The sequence below is a fragment of the Ceratotherium simum genome, chromosome 23 (genome assembly GCF_057802395.1).
Source record: "Ceratotherium simum simum isolate JZ-2026a chromosome 23, ASM5780239v1, whole genome shotgun sequence".
Lineage (NCBI taxonomy): Eukaryota > Metazoa > Chordata > Mammalia > Perissodactyla > Rhinocerotidae > Ceratotherium > Ceratotherium simum.
Window position 1 is genome coordinate 23,910,858 of NC_141922.1, and position 22,949 is coordinate 23,933,806.

Consider the following 22,949-nt stretch of genomic DNA (forward strand, 5'->3'; position numbering starts at 1 on the left):
CACGAAATAGCGAAGGGTGCATGTTCAGTGTTACGCATTGTACCACGTGAGGGAGATAAAAAGGCACAGTTTTTGCCATCCAGAAGCTTAGAGCCTAGAGGAGCAAATTCATTCATTCGTTCATAAAGCAATATTTATTTAATGTCTTATGGCTTGCAATTGGCACTGGTGGTTGGTGGGAGGCCTCAGTTCCTCTCCAGGTGGATCCTTAACTTGGACTGCTTGAGTGTCTTCATGATATAGTAGCCAGCCTCCCTCAGAACAAGACAGAGAGAGAGAGAGAAAGAGCCAAATGGAAGCTCTTTGTATGTGCTCTGAACTACATTTTTTTTTTTTTGGTGAGGAAGATTAGCCCTGAGGTAACATCTGTTGCCAATCGTCCTCTTTTTGCTGAGGAAGATTGGTGCTGGGCTAACATCTGTGCCCATCTTCCTCCACTTTATATGGGACGCTGCCACAGCATGGCTTGATAAGCAGTGTGTAGGTCTGCGCCTGGGATCCAAACCTGCAAACCCGGGCCACCAAAGCAGAGTGCATGAACTTAACCACTGAGCCACTGGGCTGGGCCCTCTGAATTACATTTTTATGACCTAGTCTTGGAAGTCATATAGCATCACTTCCATCATATTCTGTTCATTAGAATCCAGTCTCTAAGTCTAGACCACATTCGAGGGGAGGGGAATTAGGTTCCACCTTTTAAAGTAAGGAGTATCAAAAAATTTGCAGACATATTTTAAAACTACCCAGGGAAAAAAATGATACCTTACATATATGTAAAAAATGATTCGAATGACTGCTGACTTCCTGTCAGAAAAAAATGAAGGCCAGAAGATATTAGGACAATAAATTTTTAGATTCAGAAAGAAAATTTTAACACAGATTTCTATACGCAGCAAAAATATTCCTCAAAGGCAAAATATAAATGTTTTGACATAAAAGAAAATTAGGAGAATTTGTTACCAGCCAACCTACACTATCAGAAATCCTAAAGGAAACACCTCAGTGGGTTACATGATTCAATGACGGGTCATGTCATCAGCCCCAAATCCAACAAGCCGACATGCCTGAGCCCAGAAGTCTCAGTTAACTTGCTCAAACCATGTTATACCTGGACTCATGTGGTCTGTGTATGTCCGTTTCTCCTTTTAGCTTCTTGAGGACAGTGTCTGGGTATTAATCACCTTTTCATCATCTCCAGAAACTAGCACAATGCTGGCATGAAATAAACACTTAATAAATGTTGGTTAAATTAATAAATTGATCGATACAGCAGGGGAGAAGGCAATTGACATTCATAGAGCACCTCTTAAGTACTAGATAGATAAAGATATGAATATGGACATAGACATAGACAAAAGTCCAGATGCAGCTATAGATGTATTTATAGATATAGACATAAATATAGATATAGATACAGGTATAGATAGGTATACTATTTATTTAATCTTCACAAAAATCCTGTTAGGTTTTTTTTTTCCAGATGGGAACCTAAGGTTCAAAGAAGGTAAGACACTTACCTAAGGTCGTATAGTAGACAAGGATATGGCTGAGGTGGGATTTGATTCCAGATTATATGACTCCAAGAGTTATGCTCTTTCCCCTATACCACACTAGGCAATATGTAGTTGCAGAATCATTGACAATCTGCTAAAAGAGGTTAAAACTTAGAATTTCCTTTATCCTAGTTATCTAGACCAATTCTTCACTAGCCCAAGTGCCATCCTGCTCCTACTCTTTACATTTAGCAAGGCCACCTTCTCTCAGGCCTTTTGAACCCCAGAAAGAGGTTGAATGCACAGATCATACTCCTAATTCATGCAGAACAGCAGCAAAACAAAAGTCTGAAATTCCTTATGCAAAAGCCTAATCTCTCTAGATCCCCTTACATAATTCATAAGCATTTATTAGCTCTCATGGTTTCTATTTGCAAGAATTTGGGAACAGCTTAGGTTATGATCCAGGACTTTAATGAGATTATAGTCCAATGCCAATCAAAACTGCAGTGACCTGGAGCTGGATGTGGCTGGAGCTGGAGGATCTGTTTGCAAGTGAATCCCTCACATGGTTAGATATCTCTAACAAAATGGGTACAAGATCTTTGTGAGGCAAACTCTGCTGAAAGAAATCAAAACCAAACTAAATGGAGAGATATTCCATGTTCATGGATAGAAAGACTCACTATTGTCAAGATGTCAGTTCTTTTCAGTGCAATTCCAACCAAAATCTCAGCAAGTTTTTTTGTGGATATCAACAAACCAATTCTAAAGTTTTTGTGGAGAAGCAAAATAGACCCACATAAACATAGTCAACTGATCTTTGACAAAGGAGCCAAGGCAACAAAAGGGGAGAAAAGATAGTCTTTTCAACAAATAGTCTTGGAACAACTGGACATCCACATGCAAAAAAATGAATCTAGACCCAGACATAGTTACACCCTTCACAAAAATTAATTCAGAATGGATAATAGACCTTCATTATCATAGACCTAAGTGATCAAAACTATGAAACTCCTAGAAGATAACATGAGAAGGCTACCTCTCAATCGTTTTGAACACTAAAAGGACGTTGAATGCACAGATCATATTCCTAATTCATACGGAACAACAGCCAAACACAAATCTGAAAATCGTTATGCAAAAGCCTAATCTCCTCTCTAAATCCCTTAAATAAATTCATCAGTCAATATCTACCTTTGTTGCAACTAATTTCTTTTTTTTTTTTTTCCTGCCTGTTCACTTTTCCCTGGGAAACCTGGATCTCAACTCTTTTATGTGTTCTTTGGCTATGCTTTGGGATCTTAGATCTTTTGCTTCCTCTTCAGCCACTCTGAACAAGTATTCTTTTAAACAATGGGTTCTGTGTGTTCCCTACTGCAAACAGAATGTCTCTGATTGCTTTGTGCAAAAAGAAACAAAGCCTTCTCTAGGCTTCAGAGAAAGGAGATTTTTTTTCTTATAAAAAGATAAATATTGTAATTTTTTCAATGAGCAGCTTCATGGTTTGAGCCATTCAAGAGTCTGTGGGGAACTTGGTCATGTTGTTTTCTGGCTAACAAATAGTTGGCAAAAATTCCTTTTTGGTGGTGGAATGTCCAAAATGTAGTCATTGTCTTTCTTACTTAATTTGCCAGAACTCTGAGGTCAAAATGGTGGTTTCAAATTCTGGCTTCACCCTTGATGGCCATGTGACCTTGTGTAAACTCTCTGGGTCAATTTGTTCTCAAGTAAAATAGAATAATCTTTTCCTCCTCACTCAGTTGCTGAGTAGCTTGACTAAAGCACCCAGGAGTGCACTGAACCAGGTAGTCCCTTCATAAATGTGGTTCCTGCTTCTCACATAAGGATGTGATTGGGGTTCTTGCCATGGAGACACATTTCTGAACATTGCATTAGTGAACATCACAGTGCTACGTGTGTAAAAGATACAGGAGAATTGGTATTAGGATTGCAAGGGAAACTGAGTCAGGTCTGAACTACAACAGTGAAACCTAGGCTGAAAAATACCCATTGCAGTGGGTTGGATGACAATTTTAAATTGTCAGTAATCACATGGAACCAGTATAATCATCTCAATCACATCCTTTAAGTGTGTAAGGTGAGTTGTATTACTGTTCAAAATATTCTCTGCCCCTTGCATTGGGGAGAATATATTTCTCCACTCCACTGACTGCAGGCTTGGCCATAGGACTTGCTTAAGCCAATGAACTGTGAGCAAAGGGACACGTGTGATTTCTCAGTGAAATATTTACGCATCACACAATCCACCCTCTTCTCTTTTCCAGCAGTGTCCCGGGGAGGCACTCCTTCACACTGGGTCCTGGAATGCAGATATCATGGAGCAGAGGAGAAGTTGGCCTGTCATGGGGAATGGGGGGGGGGGGGTGCGTGTAGTTTGAGTGAGAAATAACCATATGTAGTAATCGAAGGAGATTAGCATGTTTGCTTTCTTGAAAGCCCTTTATAAATATCCAATTTTCTCTTTAGTTCCTTCTCCTAAAAGTAGAGTGCAGAAGTAAGCATCCAGAGGACCGAGAGTGGGGCTGGCCCAGTGGCCAGTGGCATAATGGTTAAGTTTGTGCACTCTGCTTTGGGGGCCTGGAGTTCGCAGGTTCGGATCCTGGGTGTGAACCTACACACTGCTCGTCAAGCCATGCTGTGGCAGTGTCCCATATACAGAATGGAGGAAGGTGGGCACAGATGTTAGCTAAGGGCTGATCTTCCTCACCAAAAAAAAAAAACAGAGGACTGAGAGTTCTGGTAAATTGAAGTTTTACTGAATCATTTCTGTGAAGAGATGTACAGAAGCTTATTTGCCTCAAACAAGAAATATCTAGTTGTTGGAAGGTACAAAAAATTTCTAGTAACTGTCCAAATGCATTTGCTCTTTTATTAGATGAATTTAAATGAATTATGAAAGTCATACATGAAATGTAGATAACAGTAACTGTTTTTTATTGACAGAATATATAAAAGGCATATGCAGGATACCATATAATTTTAGACTGTCAGTTTACAGTCTGAGAAGAACATCACAGCTTCATTTCCACACCAGATATAAAAAGGGATGTGTTTCTTTTAATATGGTTTTGACTGTTTATCTTGTCTTCATGCTCTGTATCTTGAAGACATTTCAATTACAGCCTTCTTCTAAGATTCAACTAAATATGACACTAGAAAAGCATAGAAACAAGACAACTTATGGCAGTTTTCTGCAGGGCCTTTTGTGTACTGTGATATTGGAGTTTTGAGAAATAGAATAAATGTCAAATTTGTCCAAACAGCAACTTTGATACCGACTCCAATAAATATATTTATATTTTAACATAAGGTACACAAGTTAGCTATTTCCTTTGGCAATTTCAATTCTAAGAATAGTTATAAGTATTTAGGAAGCAATATCTGCTAGAGAACATTATTACCTCCTTTAAGATTGCACTTTCTTTTCAGTAAAATTAAAATATTATCCAGTCAATCAGTATATGTTGGTTGAACTGCACTTAGTGCAATGCACTATTTAAAGAATACCCAACCAGCGAAATATGTTAACAAATGCATTCCTTTTGTGATTGATGACACAGATTTAAATTGAACTGGTGGTCAGTGCCAGAAACATTTTTAGTACTTGAAGTAGGCAGCCTCTAAACTGGCCCCCGCTTCTGAGATTAGGTAACAAGAAGACTGTGAGTTTTGTTTTGCTCACGCTTTCTTGCTTTCTTGCTCGTTTGTTCTGAAGGAAGCCAACTGCTATGCCGTGAGCTAACCAATGGAGAGGCCCACATGGCAAGAAATAGAGGGAGGCCACTGGACAGCAGCCAGTGAGGAACTGAAGCCCTCAGTCTAGTAGCCCATGAGGAATAGAATCTCAGCACAACCATGTGAGCGAGGTCAGTGAGAATCCTCCCCCAGTCAAGCCTTCAGATAACACTGCAGCCTCATCCAACACCTTGATTGCATCCGCATGAGAGACCTTGAGGCAGAGGACCCAGCTAAGCTACAGCAGATGCCTGAACACAGAAATTTTGAAATAAAAAATGTTTGTTATTTTAAGCTTGTAAGTTTTTTTTAAACTTTTTTTAAATTAAAAAGACTTTATTGAGGTGTGATTGACATACAAAAAGCTGTATGTATTTAATGTATACAACTTGATGAGTTTGGAGAAAGGTATACCCTGATGAAACCATCACCACTATCTATGCCGTAAACGTATCCATCACCTCCCAAAGTTTCCTCTTTCCTGTTTATTATTATTGTTTGTGATAAGAACATTTAACATAAGATCTACCTTCTTAGCAAATTTTTAAGTATACAAGATAGGATTGTTAACTATAGGCTCTATGCTATCTGTACAGTAGGTGTCTAGGATTTATTTGTCTCATGTAACTGAAAGTCTGTATGCCTTAACTAATACCTCCCATTTCCTCTCCCTCCAGTTCCTGGCAACCACTATTCTACTCTCTGCTTTCATGAGTTGGACTATTTTATATTCCTCACATAAGTGGTATCGTGTGGAATTTGTCTTTCTGTGTCTGACTTATTTCACTTAACATGATGTCCTCCGGTTCATCCATGTTGTCACAAATGGCAGGATGTCCTTCTGTCTCATGGCTAAGTAATATTCCATTGTGTATATATATACACTACACTTTTTTATCCATTCCTCTTGTGATGGATGTAAAGGTTGCTGCCGTGTCTCGGATATTGTGAGTAATGCTGCAATGAACATGGGTGTGCAGGTGTCTCTCTGAAATCCTGATTTCAATGCCTTTGGATATATACTCAGAAGTGGGATTGCTGGATCATATGGTGATTCCATTTTTAATTTTTTGAGGAACTTCCATACTGTTTTCCATAATGGCTGTACCAATTTACATACCCACCAACAGTGTACAAGGGTTCCCTTTTCTCTCAATCCTTGCCAAGACTGATCTATTTTTTTTTATAAAAGCCATCCTAAGAGGTATGAGGTGCTATCTTATTATGGTTTTGATTTGCATTTCCCTGATGATTAGTGATGTTGATTACCTTTTCATATACTTGTTGGCCATTTGAATGTTTTCTTTGAAATTACGTCTATTTAGTTCCTTTATCCATTTTTTAATCAGGTTATTTGGATTTTTGCTACTGAGTTGTAGGAATTCCTTATATATTTTGAATATTAACTCTTTATCAGATATATAGATTGCAAATATTTTCTCCCATTCCGTAAGTTGTCTTTACATATTGCTTATTGTTTCCTTTGGTGTGCAGAAGTTTTTCAGTTTGATGTCTATATTTATTTTTGTTGCCTATGCTTCTGGTGTCATATCCAAGAAAACATTGGCAGGCCGGTCCCGTGGCTTAGCAGTTAAGTGCTCGCACTCCACTGCTGGCGGCCCGGGTTCGGAACCCCGGGCGCACACCGACGCACCACTTCTCCGGCCATGCTGAGGCCGCGTCCCACATACAGCAACTAGAAGGATGTGCAGCTATGACATACAACTATCTACTGGGGCTTTGGGGGAAAAAAATAAATAAATAAATAAAATCTTTTAAAAAAAAAAGAAAAGAAAACATTGGCAAGACCAATGTCAAGAAGATTTTCCCCTATGTTTCCTTTTATGAGTTTTACATTTGCAGGTCTTACTCTTAAGTCTTTAATCCATTTTGAGTTGATTTTTGTGTATGGTATAAGATAAGGGTCCAATTTCATTCTTTTGCATATCAATATCCAGTTATCCCAACATCATTTATTAAAGAGACTGTTTTTTCTCCATCGTGTATTTTTGGCACTCTTGTCAAAGATTAGTTGATGGTATATGCATGTTTATTTCTGGGCTATCTATCTGTTCCATTGGTCTATATGTCTGTTTTTATGCCAATACCATACTGTTTTGGTTACTGTAGCTTTATAATAAAATTTGAAATCAGGAAATGTGATCCCTCAACTTTGTTCTTCTTTCTCAGGATTGCTTTGGCTATTTGGGATCTTTTGTGATTCTATACAAATTTTAGAATTTTTTTTCTATTTCTGTATAAAAGTGCCATTGGGATTTTAATAAGAATTGCACTGAGTCTGAGGATGACTTTGGGTAGTATGGACATTTTAACAATACTAATACTTCCGATCCATGAGCAAAGAATGCCTTTCCATTTATTTGTGTCTGCTTTAATATCTTTCATCAGTGTTTTATACTTTTCAATGCACATATATTTCACCTCGTTGGTTAAGTTTATTCCTAAGCATTTTATTCTTTTTGATGTTATTCAAAATGGGATTGTTTTCTAAATTTCTTTTTTCAGATAGTTCATTAGTATTATATAGAAATGCAACTGATTTATGTATATTAATTTTTCATCCTGCAACTTTGCCAAATTCATTTTTTAATTCTAACAGGGTTTTTTTGTGTGTGTGAGGCTTTAGGGTTTTCTATGTGTAAGGTCATGTCATATGCAAAGATAATTTTAGTTCTTCCTTTCTAATTTGGTTGATTTTCTTTCTTCCTTTTTGTCTAATTTCTCTGGCTAGGATTTCTAGTATGATGTTGAATAGAAGTGGTGACAGTGGGCATATTTGCCTTTTTCCAGATCCTACAAGAAAAGTTTACAGATTTTCCACTATTGAGTATCATGCTAGCTGTGGGTTTTTCATATATGGCCTTTATTATGTTCAAGTAAGTTCTTTCTACACCTGTTGAGCTTCTATCATGGAAGAGTTTTGAATTTTGTCAAGTGCTTTTTCTGCATCTATTGAAATAATCATGTGATTTTTATCTTTTATTCTGCTAATGTGGTGTATCATACTGATTTATTTGCATATGTTGAATCATCCTGCGTCCCAGGGATAAATCTACTTGGTTATGGTATATGATCCTTTTAATGTGCTGTTGAATTTGGTTTGCTAATATTTTGTTGAGTATTTTTGCCTCCATGTTCATCAGAGATATTGGCCTGTAATTTTCTTTTCTTGCGGTGTCTTTGTCTGGCTTTGATATCAGGGTGATGCTGACTTCATAAAATGAGTTTGGAAGTGTTCCCTCGTCTATATTTTGTAAGAGTTTAAGAAGAATTGATGTTAATTCATCTTTAAACATTTGCTAGAATTCACCTGTAAAGCCATTGGGTCCTGGGCTTTTCTTTGTTGGGAGATTTTTGATTACTGATTCAATCTCCATATTTGCTATTGGTCTGTTCAGGCTTTCTGTTTCTTCTTGATTCAGTCTTGTTAGGTTGTATGTTTCTACAAATTCATCCATTTGTTCTAGGTTGTCCAATTTGTTTGCATATAATTGTTCATAATAGTTGCTTATGATCTTTTTTATTTCTATGGTATCAGTTGTAATGTTTCTTCTCCCATCTCTGGTTTATTTATCTGAGTCTTCTTTCATTTTTTCTTAGTCTAGATGAGGGTTTGTTGACTTTGTTTATTTTTTCAAAAAAACAACTCTTCAATAGTTTTATTGATTTTTTTCTGTTGTTTTCCTATTCTCTATTTCATTTTTTTTTTTGCCTTAATCTTTATTATTTCCTTCCTTCTGCTAAATTTGGGCTTAATCTGTTCTTTTTCTAGTTCCTTGAAGTGTAAAATTAGATTGTTTATTTGAGATCTTTCTCTTTTTTAATGTAGGCATTTACTACTGTCAAAGTCCCTTTTAGTACTGCTTTTGCTGTATCTCATAAGTTTTGATATGTTGTGATTTCTCTTTAATTTGTGTCAGGATATTTTCTAAATTCCCTTTTGATTTCTTCTTTTACCCACTGGTTGTTCAAGAGTGTGTTGTTTCATTTCCACGTGTTTGTGAATTTTTCCATTTTCCTTTTGTTTTTTATATCTAGTTTCATTCCTTTGTGGTCATAAAAGATACTCAGAATGATTTCAATATTCTTTTTTTTTTTTTTTTTAAAGGAAATGGTTTCTTTTTTTTTTTTTTTTTTATAATTTTATTTATTTATTTTTTCCCCCCTAAGCCCCAGTAGATAGTTGTATGTCATAGCTGCACATCCTTCTAGTTGCTGTATGTGGGACGCGGCCTCAGCATGGCCGGAGAAGCGGTGTGTTGGTGCACGCCTGGGATCCGAACCCGGGCCGCCAGGAGCGGAGCGCGTGCACTTAACCGCTAAGCCACGGGGCCGGCCCTCAATATTCTTAAATTTATTAAGACTTGTTTTATGACCTAGCATGTGATCTAGCCTAATGAATGTTCCATGTGGGTTTGAAAAGAATGTGTATTCAGAATATGCTTTACATGTCTGTTAGGTCCATTGGTCTATTGTGTTGTTCAGTTCTGCTACTATTGTTGTATTGCTGTCTATTTCTTCCTTCAGATCTGTCAATGTGTGCTTTATATATTTAGGTGCTCTGATAGTGGGTGTATATCTATTTATAATTGTTATATCTTCCTGTTGGATTGACCCTTTTATCATTGTGTGATGACCTCTTTGTCTCCTGTGACAATTTTTTATTTAAAGTCTGTTTTGTCTGATATAAGTATAGCCATTTCTGCTCTCTTCTGGTTATTATTTGAATGGAATATCTTTTCCCAACCTTTCACTTTAAGACTATATGTGTCCTTAAATCTAAAGTTAGTTTCTTGTAGATAGCATATAATTGCATCTTGGTTTTTTATCCATTCAGCCACTCTATATCTTTTGATTGATGAGTTTAATCCATTTACATTTAAAGTAATTATTGATAGGTAAGGACTTACTACTGTCATTTTGTTAATATTTTTCTATCTGTTTTGTAGTTCTTTTGTTCTTCTCTTACTTTCTTGCTGTCTTCCTTTGTGATATAATGATTGTTGTGCTATACTTTGATTCTTTTCTCCTTATCATTTTCATGTCTATATAGGTTTTTACTTTGTGGTTATCATGAGGCTTGCATAAAACTTCTCATTGTGGTAACAGTCTGTTTTAAGCTGGTAACAACTTAACCTCAATTGTATACAAAAATCCTACACTTTTACTTTACACACACACACTTTATGTTATTTATATCAGAATTTATTTATTTGTATATTGTGTATCCATTAACAAATTTTTGTGGTTATAGTTATTCTTAATACTTTTGTCTTTTAACTTTTATGTTAGGGTTGAAAGTTATTTACACACCACTATTACACTATTATACCATTACACTACTACATTATTCTGTATTTGTCTATATATTTACCTTTACTAGTAAGATTTATAATTTCATAAGCCTTCATGTTGTTGTTTAGCATCCTTTTGTTTCAACTTGAAGAACTCCCATTAGCACTTCCTGTAAGGCAGGTCTAGTGGTGATGAACTCCCTCAGTTTTTGTTTGTCTGGGAAAGTCTTTATCACTCTTTCATTTTTAAAGAGATATTGCTGGGTATAGTACTCTTGGTTGGCAGTTTCTTTCAGCACTTTGAATATATCATCCCATTCCTCCCTAGGCTACAAGGTTTCTTCTGAGAAATCTACTGATAGTCTTATGGGGATTTCTTTGTATGTGATTGGTCATTTTCCTCTTGCTGCTTTCAAAATTCTCTCTGTCTTTGACTTTTGACAATTTAATTATGAATGTTTCTCATTGTAGACCTCTTTAGATTCAACCTATTTGGGAATCTTTGTGCTTCAAGAATCCAAATGGCCATTTCTCTCCTCAGATTTGGGAAGTTTTCACCCATTATTATTTTTGTGTGTATGTGAGGACCAGCCCTGAGCTAACATCCAAAGCCAATCCTCCTCTTATTTTTGTTTTTTGCTGAGGAAGACTGGCCCTGGGCTGACATCTGTGCCCATCTTCCTCTACTTTATATGGGACGCTGCCACAGCATGGCTTAACAAGCGGTGAGTCAGTGTGCACCTGGGATCCGAACCGGTGAACCCCGGGCCGCCACAGCGGAGCGTGCACACTTAACCACTTGCACCACCAGGCCGGCCCCTCAGCCATTATTTTTTTAAATACACTTTTTGTTCCTTTCTCTTTTTCTTTACCTTCTGGAAATCCCATAATACATATGTTGGTTCGCTTGATGTTTCCCCAAGAGTCCAATAGGCTTTCTTCACTTTTTTTTCATTCTTTTTTCTTTTTGTTCTTTCTACTGAATAATTTCAAATTACTTGTTTTTGAATTTGCTGATTCTTTCTTCTGATTGATCCAGTCTGCTGTTGAAGATCTCTATTTCATATTCAGTTTAATCATTATATTCTTCATCTCCAGAATTTCTGTTTTGTTTCTTTTTATGATTTCTATATCTTTGTTGAACTTCTCATTTTGTCCATGTACAGTCATGTGTTGCTTAACAATAGGATACATTCTGAGAAATGCATCATTAGGCAATTCAGTCATTGTGCAAACATCATAGAGTGTGCTTACACAAACCTAGATGGTGTAGCCTACTACACACCAAGGCTATATGGTACTTATCTTATGGGACCACTGTCATATATGCAATTTGTTGTTGACTGAAATGTCATTGTGTAGTGCATGACTGTATTGCTTTCCTGATTCCGTTGATCTGTTTTCTTATGTAGCTCACTGAGCTTCTTGAAGAGTTTATTTTGAATTCCTTGTCAAGCAGTTTGTAGATCTCCATTTCTTTAGGGTGGGTTACTGGAGCTTTATTTTGTTCTCTTAGTGGTGTCATGTTTCTCTGATTCTTCATGATCCTAGTAGCCTTGCACTGGTGTCTGCATATTTTAAGGAGCAGTCACCTCTTCCAGTCTTTACAGACTGGCTTTGGCAGGGAAAGCCCTCCACCAGTCAGCCCAGCCAAAGAGTCTAGGTGGGCCAGTTGGCGAGGTCTGAGGTTGGGCCAGCTGCCAGGGGCCCCAGGCCAGATATTGAGATTTGTATGTTGGTTGTTGAGAGCCTCTGATCTGTATTTTTTTCTTAGCTACTCCCAGGCAATCCAGCCATGCCAATTCCCTCCATGTTCTGGGTGAGGTGCAATAGAAGTGCACTACTCAGATAGTTCCCTGAAATGCTGGAGACATTAGACACTTACTTTGCTCTCTTTTTCTCCCATGGGAGAATTTATGGGCCAAGGGGATCTTACTTGGTGCTGTGCTGTGCTGGCTTGATAGAAGTGTGATGAAGGTAAAATGAAACTGTTTTTCTTACCCTTTTAAATGCATTTTTTCTCATTTCTCTGCTCCACCAGGGGACTGTAACCTCTCACTTGGATTCTGAAGCTCTTATGAAGGTATTTTATCCATGGATGGTTTTGTGTTTCTTTTGGGTACAAGGGCTAGAACCTCCTATTCTGTCATCTTGCTGACTTCACCATTCTACCCTTCTTCCTTCTGAAAGAACCCTGATTGTTTGAGGTGTTCATATGACTTGTTAAAATGTTACATTTCCCCTAATTCCTTGCAGAAAGGAATGGCTGTGTGTTAAGATCTGATCAATGAGATATAAGCAGAAATTGTTAGGTAGACTTGTATAAAAGTTCTTTAAAAAAGTGACTGACTTTACTGGCACACAGCTTTTGTTCCTTGCTTTCCACTTCTTCCTGCCTGGAATAAATTTGATTGCTGGAGCTCCAACAGCCATTTTGGGACCATAATATTACTTTGACGATGGGAGCCACACTCAGTATTAGAACACTGAAAGCAGTCATTCCTGAAGACATCATGGAGTCATTGCACCTGCCCAGGACTGCCCAACTCTTGTTACAAGAAAAATAAAATCTAAAATTTCTAATGTTTTTGTGCCACATTTTTTTTGAGTCTTTGATACTAATAACTGGAAGTAATTCTTAACTAACACAATGGGGAGAAACATTTAATAAATTATGGTATATTCATAATTTAGAATTCCATAGACCTAATTTTTTTAAAGGTAGATCTGTGTGCTATCGTGGTAAGAAATCCAAAAGGTATTATCAAGAGAGAGAAGTTAGCTGTGGAATAATATGTGTCATATGATGTATATATAATTTTTTTGCAAATTATATGTAAATGTGTTTGCATATGTATTTAAAAGGGAGGTTAGATAAGTAAATACAAAATCATTAGCAGTGGTTACCTTTGGGGGCCGGGGCTAGGGGAATGAAGACAGAAGTCTTTCATTCTCTAATTTGTATATCTCTATAGTTCAATTTTTAACAGCAAATATATGCTGCATTATTTGTGTTATAAAAATAATAAGGGTGAAGAAAAAGAGAAGTCAATCATAATCCATTCTACCCTAACTCCCTGGGATTTCTCTAGACAGAGTTCTGCCTCAGTGGTACAGGAGGCAACTTGAAATGAATGCTTGTGCCATAGTCTGAACACATCAGTGCACAGCATTGAAAGAGAGTCTGAAAGTTCAGATTCACTTGTGTTGACATTCCATTGATTTTCATTTCTCTTTGGAGCTCAGTTAAGTGTTGTGTATAGACATAAAATATAAATATTTAAGCTATACATTAACCTGTATTTTTTCAATTTCTAGAATGGGTCCCCAATTTACGTCTTTTAAATAGGTGTGAACCAGAAACTTGGCAGCTATATGCTGCAAGACTGCCCTTCCATTGACTCACTCCTCTTTGGCATGGACACCAATGTAAACAATAGGAGAAATTTACCTGACTTGGAAAACACTGCAAATGCTGTGGGCTTGGTAGAAAATATATATAAATGCATCCCTTGTGAATTATTGGTTAATACAGGAAGCCACTAGAAACTTTCAGTTACATTATTGCCAAGCATACAATGGCTCCTTTGTTTAATCCAAAAGGACACCCACAGTATTTATATGAGTTGATTTTTTTAAGGGAATACCAAATATATTCTATGTGTATGTCTGCACAAGAACATTTTCAAAATGCTCCTTTACCATTTATTAGAAGGAGTTGAGGAACCCCAAGATCTGAGATTCTCTTCTTAAAGCTCTGAATAGAGAGGGAAACATACCTTCTTTCTTTTTTATTGTAGCCTTTGTAGAATCCACCCAGATTGAGGAGTAAAATCAAATTATACAGATCCTAAACATAAAATTTTAACCCCCCAAAATTATTTCTTTTCATCAATGTAACATTGAACGTTAAATTAAAATTAAATAACATTAACATTAAATGTTAAAAATATAACGTTAAGTTTCTAGAAAGGAAAAACAAGGTGATATTTAACTGCAACTTATAGCAGTGCTCATTGATCAACAGAACCGAGTGGCGTTTATTGGGGATACATAAGCTTTCTCCATTGGACAGAAAAGGGCCATTTCTTCTGCCAGGAGACCATTTCTATCTTACTCATATCAAGCTGATCAGAAAGAGAATCAGAATTTCTAAAAAATTGTGTTACTCATTCTTTTACCTCCTTTCTCTTGAATGGAGAAATGAAGGGCGTTGCTTCTTATACCTCATTTATATATCAGTATTCCTTTTTATGGGATCCCTTTATAAAGGAAGAGTTAACAGAGTCATAACAATACTGACAACCTCTGCAGAGAATAGAAAAACACTTGAGAAATGATGATGCATATAATAGAGAAAAAGAGGCAGATAGTTTAGATGGACAGGAAGATAAGAAGAAACAAGTTGTACTTCACCTTACAGCTTGCTGTTTTTAAAATACCACCAAGACTATCAAGTAGAAGATTAGTTTCTGTGCAATAGTAAAACAGCCTGGCATCTAAAATCAAGTGCACAAACTCACACTGTTTTTAATGTTTGTGGAGCTGAGGAGCAGAGCACCAACATTCATTCATTCAACATTCCTTCATTCAAGAAGTATTTTGGAGTCCTTATTATCTGCCAGGCACAGTGCTAGATGTTGGTATGAACATTTTTACAAGGCTGAAACTACTCCATTAATAAAACAAAAACAACAACATCACTCTTTCTTTAAATTAATCTAGTGATTAGACTCTAAAGTGTTCACAGACACCTGGATTCTTGGTTGAATTATGAATTTCTTTGGCTACAAGTATACTCACATTGCTTAGGACAGGTAAGTGCTAAGTGTGAACCAAGATGATGAAAAGTGAGTACCTGGAGTGGATTCTCCTTGTTTGCTAATTTAGTGTAGACTAAGACTACATAGACAGACTCCCACTTTTCAAGTACTTCTTTTTTAAAATTACAGAGAAATATTAAATAAAAAAATAAGAAGTCAAAATTAGAGAGGAAAGTGATTTATGAGACCTGATTCTTTGCAGGAGGGAGAAAATAATTAGTAACTTAAAACTACACTGGTAGAAATACTATATCTAGAAATTGCAGGATCAGTAATTTAGTGACCCATAGTTCTATAACCCTATAGAGGGAAGAAAAACAGCAAAGTGAATGAGAAGGTGCTAGAAATCTACAGACATGTGCTCTTTACTCACTTGAATTTAGACTTCTCTTTTTCTTGTTACTTTTCTACAAACTATGTTTGCTGCTCCTGGAACGTTTCTCAGACACCTTCACTCCTGCATCCCTTTGCACATATGCTGTTCCTATGTGTGGAATGACCTTCTCACCTTGCCCAACTCTTCTGATGAGACTTCTCCAAATTCCCTAGGCAGGAATAGAGCCTCCCTCCATTGTGTGTTCCCATTGCTGTATCTATAACTCCGACTCTTACTCCTTGGCATGCTAGACTCTATTCCTTTGGTATCCCCTTTAACCTGTGAGATTCTGAGGCACTTTGTCTTATTCATGGGGTCTATCCCACTGTACCATGAATGCCTTGGGAAGGATGGATGGATGTTAAGTAAAGACTGAGATACACTTCAGCCCTATAAGGGTCAATGGAATTCAAGTACCTAACAAAGAAAATTGCACATTTGTAAATCTAAGAATACACAACTTCTTTTTAACCACGGCATCAGATGAGGCTAGCTCACTTTTGCCAGCTGTAAGAAAGTCAACTGAGCGAAGTACAGAAAACAATAGGAGTCTCTTGCTTGTTGCTTTTCAGTACCTGGGAGCCCCCTGCTGCCCAGAAAAATAAGACACTGCAACCTCTTCCCAGGCTAATAGAGCAGCATTAGACACACTTAACATGCAACCTTAAAAACTTACTTTTACCATTTCATACACCAGATCATCATTATCAGCTGTTTTTGTCATCCTCCTTCTGAATCAGCCAAGTCCTCTTTCTAGGTTTTCAATTTTTCTTAATGGTACCACCATGATCCAAGTCATCCTGGATCAAATCCTCCCTCCTCCTGCTTCTCCTTCTCGTTTTTCAGCAGTATCGATATCATGTATTGAACTTCTGCTATGTGCCAGGTACTGTGCTAAGCTCTTCACATGGATTACATATCATTTAATCTCTCAATAACCCTTATAAGGCAGGTTATTATTCCATTTTAGTGAAAAGAAAAGTGATGCTTAGGATGGTTAAGTAACTTGCCTTAGATTATAGACAATGGCAGGGGATAGAGCTGGGATTTGAACCAGCCGTTCAGGCTGCAGAGCTCTTAACCATTGCTTCCTTCCAAGCCACTGCTTCTGCGTCAAGCCTGAGTCCTCCTTTCAAAGCCCACTGCTACTTCAGTTCAGCTCCTCATTACATCGTTTGAGCTTTATGATCAGAGACATAGCTGTGTTCCTCACCTCCTGCCTCTCTCATTCTACTGACATCTGATATTTCACCATTAGGGTTTTATTAATTTGGTTAACTAGTTACCTAACATTAGGGAGCTGCCTACTCTTTCTAGGCTCCTGGACTTAGACCTTTAAAGCCCTAGGGCCGTGTTTCAAGTCCAAGAGAGTTCCCTGATCTCTCTTGCCGTTCATTGTAGTGAATCTGCTCTGCTCTCTTCTAACACCGAAAACACTGCTCCAACGTTTGTGTTCTTCTTCCACTAACCTGGATGAGCAGTGGCATCATAGGTAGAAGAGTTGATTTTGGAGACAGACAGGTTTGAGTTCTTGCTTAGCCGCCTGTTAGTTGTATGATGTTGAACAAGACTTATCATCTATCCTAATTTGAAAATAGAACTGAATATTTGAAAGTTTTTCTCCCCTTAAACCCAAGTCATTGTACAGATAACGGACCATGAATTTTAAGGATTCCATAGCACCATACTCTTAATACCCTCTTTCCCAAAAACTTTGAAATAATATCTATTATTTATTGACTACCTAACTTGCACCAGCAATAGCATTCACTAAGTGTTTTGTGAAGGATGAGATATCAGCATACAGAATAACCATTAGATAAACTAACCTCATAAGAGCAAATACAAATGACATTAATAATAATTTATGGGTTTGAATTATTAAAATATTTTACTAGCAAAATGCATTAGTGCTGGTTGAAAATGCATGCTGGTTGAATATAGATGGAACAATTGTTCACTTTGCTAATTTTCAACCCAACATCTTTTAGCTGATAATTTCAAGCAAATGAATAGCACACAAACTGGAGGAGCATTTTGATTTGATTTTTTTTTTATTTCTGTAGAAGATACATTTCAATTCACTTGAGTATGCTGAGCTAATTTTCCTTCCTCACTCCCAAAATTATCTTCCCTCTCCCGTCACATACACCAAGACGGCTCCGAATTTCTCGTGTCTAGCCAGAAAAAGGGGAGATGGGATGGGAAAGAAGGGAAAAAGTGGTGGGCAAAGATGGTCTGAGCCTCCCAGATTGCAGACCCTCCATAACTTTCCTGGCCCCTGATAAATGTTTATTTTAGAGACGGAAACAAACCTGAGAAGACCTCACTGATTCTAACGTTGCTCAGACACATTATAACAAAATAGCTAGTACTGAGTCTAGCTCTTCTACCTCTGGTTGTCTATTTTAAAGTACCTTTCGTTAACATTGTATACCTAACTTTGGTTTTCTTATAGACTTACTCCAAAGAAAGAGGATTGAATGAAGAGAGTGTTGGGCAAGGACCCAACATACATGTGAAAACTGTGTGTGTTTGTTTGGTGTTTATTTTGAGCAATGTCTTCTTGGCCAGCGTGTTGTGGGAATGGGAACTGGAAAGCAGAACTAAAATGTTCCATAATTTGGAACTTGACTTTGAAGCTTACAGTCAAATATAATATGGTAATTTTTTTATCAAAAAAATACACAAAAACGATGTGAGCTTTGGGTGATGTTTATTACTCAACAGTGATACCTATTCATCAATTAAACCCCACTACTTCCAGAAAGAGGCAGCTTACGACGTTTGATGAGCTTCCACGGATGACACTGTGATAAATCTCAGATGGTAGTTCTCTGGCTTCTAGGAAAGTACAAGGAGAGAGAGCAACAAATGCAGATGGACTGATGGCTGGGAACGTGGAAGAACTGCCAAGAAAAGTCAAGGCCAGAAGAGTAAGCAGAGGCCAATCATGAATACTCCTCTCTGCCATACCAGGAGAGCAACCTAAATAAGCAGTATACAGAAAATGCTTAATTAATGATCAGAAACCAACTATGTTTGCCACTTTGAATAATCCTCAAACAGGCAAGAACCAAGATAAAAATAGCTCCCAGTGGTCTGAAATGTCTAACTCAGCGTCAGTATTGTGTCCTGATCATGGACGTTCAGAAACCTGAGTCTCCACAGCCTCAAGGAAGCTCCATCCTCAGAGAATGCTACCGCTGTTTTTAACTTGCTCTGCCTGTTAACCAAGGAGGGGGAAATTGGCTGATATATTTTCAAAAGATCTTCAGCAAGGATTTTTGAGAGTTTTCTAGTTAATTCTAAATTAACAAAATAATATTTCAAGGTATCTGGGTACTTTATTTCCCTGGAAAGTGTTCATCAAGATTTTATTTCAGTGATTCAAGGTTTTAAGTTGAAGCATAAATATACATCTGAGCTAGAATCATGGGGAAGATTCTTCATCACAGGTTTCAGTAATCAAAGAGGAAGAAAATGTTATTTGAAAACTAATCATTTCACAATACATACTTATATTAAATCCTTATGTTGTACACCTTAAACTTATACACTGTTACAATGTCAATTATATCTCAACAAAACTGGAGAAATAAGATGTCAAGGATAGGAAAAAGGCTAAGAATAGAAATGTTGGTTGAAAACAATCAGAGAGCACTCAATAAATACATTTTGTTCCGTGAAAGAAAGTTTATGATTCTATAAAGTCTTTTTTAAGTTTTCTGATAAAAGCTAAAAAATGTTTATTGAGGAAAGATTGAAAAATATAAAGAGAGAAATAAATACCCCCCAAATTTCACTACTCAGACATGACTGCTGTTAATATTATGGTAGTGTCTTTCAAAGTTTCTTAGCCTCTCTGAGCTTCAGTTTCCCTATTTGTCAAATGAGGTTAATAATAGTATTCTGAGAATTAAAGATAAAACACGTGAAAGATTAATGTTTTGTACAGAGTAAGCACACACACAAAAAGGTTGGCTGTCATTATCTTTCAACGCCTATCTCCATTTTTTTAATTTTATAAATCAGGGTCATACTTACCTTTGGTTTCATATCATGATTTTTTCGTTAGAAATATTATGAACATTTCCTAGGTCATGAAAATTCTTTACAATGTATTTTTAATAGCTTCATAGTATAGTATTCCATCTTATAGACCAATGGTTCTCAATCAGGTACAGTTTTCTCCCCAAGGGACACTTTGCAATGTCTAGAGACATTTTTGATGGCACAAGTGGGGAAGTGAGGTATAACTGGCATCTAGTGAGTAGAGGCCAGGGTTGCTGCTAAACTCCCTACAATGCACAGCACAGTCTCCCACATCAAAGAATTCTCCAGCCCAAAATATAAAAAATGCTGCAATTGAGAAACCCAAGAATGTATCAAGATTTTTCTTTAAACCAAGCCATTCTTATTAGACATATAAATAAATTTTATTATTATTATTATTATAAGTAACACTGGAATGAAAAGCCCTTGTAGTTCCTATTTTCTGAGGCTGTTCTGTGGTCTGCATGATAATTTACTTTAAATTGCATCAATATAAGCATTTTGCGGGGGGTGTGTGTATGTGTGTGCAGACTTGCACTTAGGAGCATAATGCAAATTATCCCTAATCCCTATCCTAGGGACAATTAACTAGCTTTCAAAATGTCCTAAAAAGGATCGACATTTTGAGAGTAGATTATTTGATACTTAAAATATTCTTATTGATAGCTGTGCCACAGGGTGTGTTATTTAATACAAAAGTAGAAGTATTATTTTGACCTTGGGCATGTTATCCAGCAGATCAATTTGAGGATCTGGAAACTGACCACCAGAGGTATATGTACCTCAGTTTGAAGACTACTGAGTTAGATGAAAGAGAGGCTGGTGTGCCAAGCAAAGGGATTTTCAATTTATCCCACAGACCAGAGTTTCTCAACTTCCACACTATCGACACTTTGGAAAATTTGGGGAAATTCTTTGTTATTGGGAGGGAAGGAAGAATGTTTAGCAGCATCCCTGGCCTTTAACTACTAGATGCCAGTAGGAGCACCCCCCTCCAAGTTGCAACACCAAAATGCCTCCAGATATTGCCACATTTCCCCTACAGAACAAAAATCACCCTTAGTTGAGCAAGATTTCCCTAGACAAAACATAAGTCATTGAGTGGTTTGAAGCAGTAAGACACAATCAAAATTGCAAGATTATTTTATTGCTTTTAGAAGCAATTGCAATGTTAATATGGAGACAGGCCTAGTAAACTTTTCAGAGAACTGGTCAAAAAGGGGGAATCTGGGGACCGGCCCAGTGGTGTCGTGGTTAAGTGCGCGTGCTCCGCTTCTGCAGCCCAAGAGTTTGCAGGTTCAGATCCCGTGTGCACACCAACACACCACTTGTCAAGCTATGCTGTGGTGGCATCCCATATAAAGTAGAGGAAGATGGGCACGGATGTTAGCCCAGGGCCAATCTTCCTCAGCAAAAAGAGGAGAATTGGCAATAGATGTTAGCTCAGGGCTGATCTTCCTCACCAAAAAAAAAAAAAAAAAAAAGGAAGAATCTTTGGGGACATTTGCCTGTCCAATATCAAAACACATTCTAAAGCTTTATTATTTAAACTATGGTACTAATGTAGGAATTAATAACAAACAGTCCAGAAATAGATTAATGTTAGAAAGAATAGTGAAATAAGTGTTCTCACACAATATGATGGTGTCATAATGGTGTAAATTAGTACAATCCTTGGAAAGCTATTTGTCTATATGTATCAAGTTAATAAAATATTCATATCTTTTGGGGCCTAGCAGTTGAGTCCATGCGCTCCACTGCTGGTGGCCCGGGTTCAGATCTTGCGCGTGCACCAAGGCACTGCTTGTCAGGCCATGCTGCGGCGGAGTCCCATGTGGAATGGAGGAAGATGGGCACGGATGCTAGCTCACGGCCAGTCTTCCTCAGCAAAAAGAGGAGAACTGGCATGGATTTTAGCTCAGGGCTGATCTTCCTCACACACACACACATACACACAAACACACACACACTAAATAAATAAATTTAAAAATTCATATCTTTTGGGAGAATATACATTTGTCAAAATATTGTGAAGTTGTTAAGAATTATCTTGATGAAGAGTGTGTTATAACATGCAAACATGCTTATGTTACACTGATAAATGAATAAAAATACAGAAAAAAATGTACATTCATATTGAATACAGAATACAATATACATTTTGAATGTATATTCAATATGAGCACAATAAAGTTAAAACACAATAAAAGTTGGGGCCAGCCTGGTGACATAGTGGTTAAGTTCGCACACTCTGCTTTGGCAGCCCAGGTTTCATTGGTTTGGATCCCAGGTGCGGACCTACACACCACTCTTCAAGCCATGCTGTGGTGGCGTCCACATACAAAATAGAGAAAGATGGGCATGGATGTTAGCTCAGGGACAATCTTCCTCAAGCAAAAAGAGGAAGATTGGCAACAGAGGTTAATGCAGGGCCAATCTTCCTCACTCCCCCCCCCCAAAAAAAACCACAATAAAAGTTTAGGAGAGTGTGGAATAACATTTACAGTGCTTTTCTTTAAGTAATAAAAATTTCATAGGCTATTTTTCTGCTTTTGGTTTCTCTTTAACATTTTTTTCTAAAATGAGCATGTGTCAATTAAAGGGAAATTTTGAAAAAAAATTAGAAATAAATTATAATTTAAAAATTGAATGGAAAAAATCAAATGGAAATAACCGAGTGTATGTTTTAAGCCTTCATTGAATGTTTCTCTTGACAATTTACCATTACTACCAAAGCCTTCTTGGAGAGACATTTGGTTTTTTGTTGGAAAAACCCCACGCTCACTGACTTATCCAGGAAAAATTGAAAATTGAAGAATATGTGACAAAGGGTTTATTTTGGCCTGATTATGAGTCAGTGTTTTGGGGAAGCTGGTGATATGCGTTAATTTTAGACTTAATTTGTCTTGTTTCTCCTCACATGGATGGCATTCCATTCTAGGAGGAGCTTCAGGACGGTTTAACTCATCCAGCATTGTCATCCTGGACAGTATTCATCACCAAATGGAGACATATTGCTGCAGCTCGGGGTAAGAAAGAATCTAAATTGAAATTTGTTGGTTTGAAGTTAAGTCTGGTTATAGTTATGAACTTAAATCTTTCTTTATCTGGAACTCAACTCTACCCA